Source organism: Trichechus manatus, unplaced genomic scaffold (assembly GCF_000243295.1).
Source record: "Trichechus manatus latirostris isolate Lorelei unplaced genomic scaffold, TriManLat1.0 scaffold00176, whole genome shotgun sequence".
NCBI classification, from domain to species: domain Eukaryota; kingdom Metazoa; phylum Chordata; class Mammalia; order Sirenia; family Trichechidae; genus Trichechus; species Trichechus manatus.
The window spans coordinates 3,568,568-3,574,567 of NW_004444112.1; positions in this window are offsets into that span (position 1 = coordinate 3,568,568).

Here is a 6,000-nt window from a genome sequence, read left to right on the forward strand (position 1 = left end):
TACATACATTCTTATGTGACCCTAGTTGCTCTCCCTATACTGTGACAGCACACTCCTCATTTCCACCCCTGATTTCCCAAGTCCATTCAACCAGCTCCTGACCCTCTCTGCCTTCTCATCTCACCTCCGTGCAGGAGCTGACCGTTTATTCTCATATATCTACTTGAGCTAAGAAGCACACTCTTAACGAGTATCATTTTATGTCCCATAGTCCAGTCTAATCTTTGTCTGAAGAGTTGGCTTCAGGAATGGTTTTAGTTCTAGGTTGACAGAGAGTCCTGGGGCCATGTTTTCTGGGGTTCCTCCAATCTCAGTCAGACCATTACGTCTGGTCTTTTTACTAGAATTTCAGTTCTGCACCCCACTTTTCTTCTTCTCCAACAGGGAATCTCTGTTGTGTTCCCTGTCAGGGTGGTCATTGGTGGTAGACAGGCACCATCTAGTTCTTCTGGTCTCAGGCTGATGGAGTCTCTGGTTTATGTTGCCCTTTCTGTCTCTTGGGCTAATACTTTGTGTCCTTGGTGTTCTTCATTCTCCTTTACTCCAGGTGGATTGGGACCAATCGATGCATCTTAGATGTCTGCTCGCTAGGTTTTAAGACCTCAGATGCCACTCACCAAAGTAGGACGTGGGACATTTTCTTAATAAACTTGTTATGCCAATTGACCTAGATGTCCCCTGAAAGCATGGTCCCCAGACCCCTGCCCCTGCTACTCTGTCCCTCGAAGTGTTTGTATTCAGGAAACTTCTTAGCTTTGATTTAGTCCAGTTGTGCTGACTTTCCCTGTGGTGTGTGTTGTCTTTCACTTCACCTAAGATAATTTTTGTAGTTAGTGAATACCCCTCTTCTTCCCTTCCGATCCTTGTAACCAACAAAAAATGTTTTCTTCTCTGTTTAAAACTTTTCTTGGGTTCTTATAATAGTGGTCTTATACAATATTTGTCCTTTTGTGACTGACTAAATTCACTCAGCATAATGCCTTCCAGATTCCTCCATGTTAAAAAATGTTTCACGGATTCATCGTTGTTCTTTATCGTTGTGTAGTGTCTTAGTCATTTAGTGCCGCTATAACAGAAATACAAGCGGATGGCTTTAACAAACAGCAGTTTATTCTCTCACAGTCCAGTAGGCTACAAGTCCAAATTCAGAGCACCAGCCCCAGGAGAAGGCTTTCTTTGTCTGTCAGCTCTGGAGGAAGGTCCTTGTGATGTATCAGTCTTCCCTTGGTCTGGGAGCATCTCAGCGCAGGAACCTCAGATCGAAAGGATGCGCTCTGCTCCCGGCACTGCTTTCTTGGTAGTGTGAGATTCCCATGTGTCTCTGCTCGCTTCTCTCTTTTATATCTCAAAAGAGACAGGCTTAAGACACTATCCAATCTTGTATATCTCAGTAGTATAACTGCCACTAATCCATATTATTACATCATAGTGATAGAGTTTACAACACATAAGGAAATCACATCAGATTACAAAATGGTACACAATCATACAATACTGAGAATCATGACCCAGCCAAATTGATACACACATTTTTGGGGGGATATAATTCAATCCATGACACGTAGTATCCCATTGTGTGAATATACCATAATTTGTTTATTCATTCATCCATTGATGAGCACCTAGGTTGTTTCCATCTTTTTGCTATCGTGAACAGTGCTGCACTGAACATGGGTGTACATATATCTATTCGTGTGACAACTTTTATTTCTCTAGGATATATTCCAAGGGGCAGGATTGCTGGATCTTATGGTATTTCTATTTCTAGCTTTTTAAGGAAGCACCAAATCGATTTCCAAAGTGGTTGTACCATTTTACATTCCCACCAACAGTGTTTAAGTGTTCCAATCTCTCCACAGCCCCTCCAACATTTATTATTTTGTGTTTTTGTTTTTTTTTTTGATTAATGCTAGCCCTGTTTGGGTGAGATGGTATCTCATTGTACTTTGGATTTGCATTTCTCTTATGGCTAATGATCGTGAGATTTTCCTCATATTTCTGTTAGCCGACTGAATGTCTTTGGTGAAGTGCCTGTTCATATCCATTGCCAATTGTTTAATTGGGTTGTCTTTTTGTTGTTGAGGTTTTGCAGTACCTTATAGATTTTAGAGATCAGATGCCATTCAGATTTCTTGGAGCCAATTTTTTTTCCCCAGTCTATAGATTGTCTTTTGACTCTTTTGGTGAAGTCTTTTGATGAGCACAAGTGTTTGATTTTTAGGAGCGCCCATTTATCTAGTTTCTCTTCTAGTATTTGTGCATTGTTACTTATGGTTCGTATTCTGTTTATGCCATGTATTAAGGCTCCTAGTGTTGTCCCTATTTTTTCTTCCATTATCTTTATCATTTTCCATTTTATATTTAGGTCTTTGATCCATTTTGAGTTAGTTTTTGTGCATGGTGTGAGGTATGGGTCTTGTTTCAATTTTTTGTAGATGGATATCCAGTTATTCTGGCACCATTTATTAAAGAGACTGTCTTTTCCCCCCAAGTAATGGACTTTGGGCCTTTGTAAAGTATCAGCTGTTCATAGGTGGATGAATTTACGTCTGGATTCTCAATTCTGTTCCACTGGTCTATATATCTGTTGCTGTACCAGTACCAGGCTGTTTTGACTATCGTGGCAGTATAATAGATTCTAAAATCAGGTAGTATGAGGACTTCTCCTTTGTTCTTCTTCTTGAGTAATGCTTTGCTTATCTGGGGCCTCTCCCCTTTCCATATGAAGTTGGTGATTTGTTTCTCCATCTCATTAAAAAATGCCATTGGAATTTGGATCAGGATTGCATTGTATCTGTAGATCGCTTTGTGTAGAATTGACGTTTTCACAATGTTGGGTCTTCCTAACCATGAGCAAGGTATGTTTTTCCACTTATGCAGGTCTCTTTTAGTTTGCTGCAGTAGTGCCTTGTAGTTTTCATTTTATAGGTCTTTTACATCTCTGTTAGATTTATTCCTAAATATTTTATCTTCTTGGGGGCTATTATAAACTGTATTGATTTGGTGATTTCCTCTTCGAGTTCTCTTTGTAGGTGTAGAGGTATCCAACTGATTTTTGTATGTTTATCTTGTATCCTGATACTTCGCGGAAACCTTCTATTAGTTCCAGTAGCTGTCTTGTGGATTCTTTGGGGTTTTCTGTGTATAAGATCGTATCTTCTGCAAATGAGATACTTTGACTTCTTTCCTACCAATTTGGATGCCCTTTATTTCTTTTTCTAGACTAATTTCTCTGGCTAGGACCTCCAGCACAACGCTGAATTAAGAGAGTTGATAAAGGATATCATTGTCTGGTTCCCGTTCTTAAGGGGAATGCTTTCAAACTCTCTACATTTAGGTTGATGTTGGCTTGGCTTTGTATAAGTGCCCTTAATTATATTGAGGAATTTCCCTTCTATTCCTATTTTGTTGAGAGTTTTTATTATGAATGGGTGTTGGACTTTGTCAAATGCTTTTTTGCATCGATTGATGAGATCATGTGGTTCTAGTCTTTTGTTTTATTAATGTGATGTATCACATTGATTGTTTTTCTAATGTTGAAAACCTGCATACCTGGTATAAACCCCGCTTGATCACGGTGAATTATTTTCTTGATATGTTACTGAATTCTATTGGCTAGAATTTTGTTGAGGGTTTTTGCATCAATGTTCATGAGAGATATTTGTCTGTAGTTTTCTTTTTTTGTGGAATTTTACTTGGTTTTGGTATCAAGGTTATGCTGGCTTCATAGAATGAGTTTGGGAGTATTCCATCTGTTTCTATGCTCTGAAATACCTTTAGTAGTAGTGATGTTAAGTCTTCTCTGAAAGTTTGGTAGAATTCTCCAGTGAAACCATCCGGGCCAGGGCTTTTTTTGGTAGGGAGTTTTTCAATTGCCTTTTCAATACCTTCTTTTGTTATAGGTTTATTTAGTTGTTCTACTTCTCTTTGTGTTAGTTTAGGTAGGTAGTGGGTTTCTCAAAATTTGTCCATTTCCTCTAGGTTTTCAAATTTGTTAGAGTACAATTTTTCATAATATTCTGTTATGATTCTTTTAATTTCAGTTGGGTCTGTTGTGATATCACCCATCTCGTTTCTTATACAATTCATACACGCATTTGAACAACAATAAGATAATGTTTATTAGTTTCCAGCTCCAAGCTGCATTTTATATTTGAATAACTCTATGGAACAATAAAGGATCCCTGGTGGAGCAGTGGTTAAGAGCTATGGCTGCTAACCAAAAGGTTAGCAGTTCGAATCTACCAGCTGCTCTTCGGAAACCCTATGGGGGCAGTTCTACTCTGTCCTATAGGATCGTTATGAGGCAGAATCGACTTGATGGCAACAGGTTTGGTTTTGGTTTTATGAAACAATAAAGCATTTAGGCAAAGTCTCCTTTCTTCAGTGCAGGACAGGACTCTTACCTCCTCTTGGCTGTGCAGGGCTCCTCTTGGCCCCCTGAATGACAAGCTCCTATCAATCCCCTCAGTACAAGCTCATCTTGTGTGTGGCTTGGGGCAAAAGCCCGGCCGGTTAAGCAAGATGCTTGATAGGGGATATTAGAGATTAAATTGTGTCCCCCAAAAATATGTGTTGTAAATCCTAACTTCTATGTCTGTGGTTATAATCCCATTTGGAAATGGGTTGTCTTTGTTATGTTAATGAGGCAGGATTAGTGTAGGATGTATCTTGAGTCAATCTCTTGAGATATAGAAGAGATTAAACGAGTAAGCAAGGAAGCAAAAATGGGGAAAGAGATGCCAAGCCTCAAGAAGATTGCCCAGGAGTAAAAACTCTGAAGAGACATGGAACTTTCTCTGGAGCTGACAAAGAGAAAGCCTTCCCCTGGAGCTGGCAGCTTGAATTTGGACTTCTAGCCTCCTAAACTGTGAGAAAATAAATTTCTGTCTGTTGAAGCCAATCACTTGTGGTATTTCTGTTATAGCAGCACTAGATAACCAAGACAGAATTTGGTACCAGAAGAGTGGGATGCTGCTCTTACAGATACCTAAAGTGTGGAAGCAGTTTTGAAATTGGGTAATCGATGGAGGCTGGAGGAGTCTTAAGTTTCCTAATAGTGAAAGCTTAGATTTCCTTGAAGAGACTGTTGGTAAAATTACGGATGTCAAAGATAATTCTGGTGAGGGTTCAGAAGGAAGTGAGGAGAGCTATAGAGAAAGTCTCTACCATCTTAGAGAATACATATGGCACTAGCAACAGAATGTTGCTAGAAATGTGGATGTTAAGTGTGCTTCTGATGAGACTTTAGAAGAAAATGGGGAACACATGATTGGACAATGGAGGAAGGGCAATGCTTTTTATGCAGTGGCAAAGAACTTTTCTGAATTGTGTTCAAATGTTTGGTGGAAGGTGGAACTTGTAAGTGATGAACTTGGATATCTGGCCAATGGGATTTCTAAGCAAGATATTAAAGGGGCTACATGGTTTCTTCCTGCTGCTTATAGTAAAATTCGAGAAGAAAGAGATGGACTTAAAAATGAACTGTACAAAATAAAAATAAAATTTAAAGATGTGGAAAATTCTGTTGTACAAACAAAGGACAGGTGTCCTAGAACGTTCACCAAGGCTGTGGCTACACAATCTTTTGTTAAAGAGATTAAGCCTGTGACTGACGGATCTAACCAACTACCACAGCAGAAAACCCATCAGCTTAGACTGAAGGGGTCAGAGATAGGATTAAAGGAAAGAAAACTATCTGCCTTTTGGAATTCTACAGGCAGGAAACAGGCCAAAGAAATTGCACCTGTTGTCCTCCAAGCAAAGTAGAGGGTCATCCCTGGAGAAGCTCAGAGATCAGCAGAACTGTTGGAAAGAGCACAGAAATAGGGCCTTCTTGGTTTCAGAGTGGGTTTCAAAGTGTGGGGCCATGGTCTTCTGGATCTCAAAGGATGGGGCCACAGCCTCCTAGGTTTCAAAGAGTTAGATGTTCACCAACTCTGTTCAGGAGTGCCAAGGGGATGGGGCTACTACCCAAAGCTGTGGGGCTGGGGCTGCCAT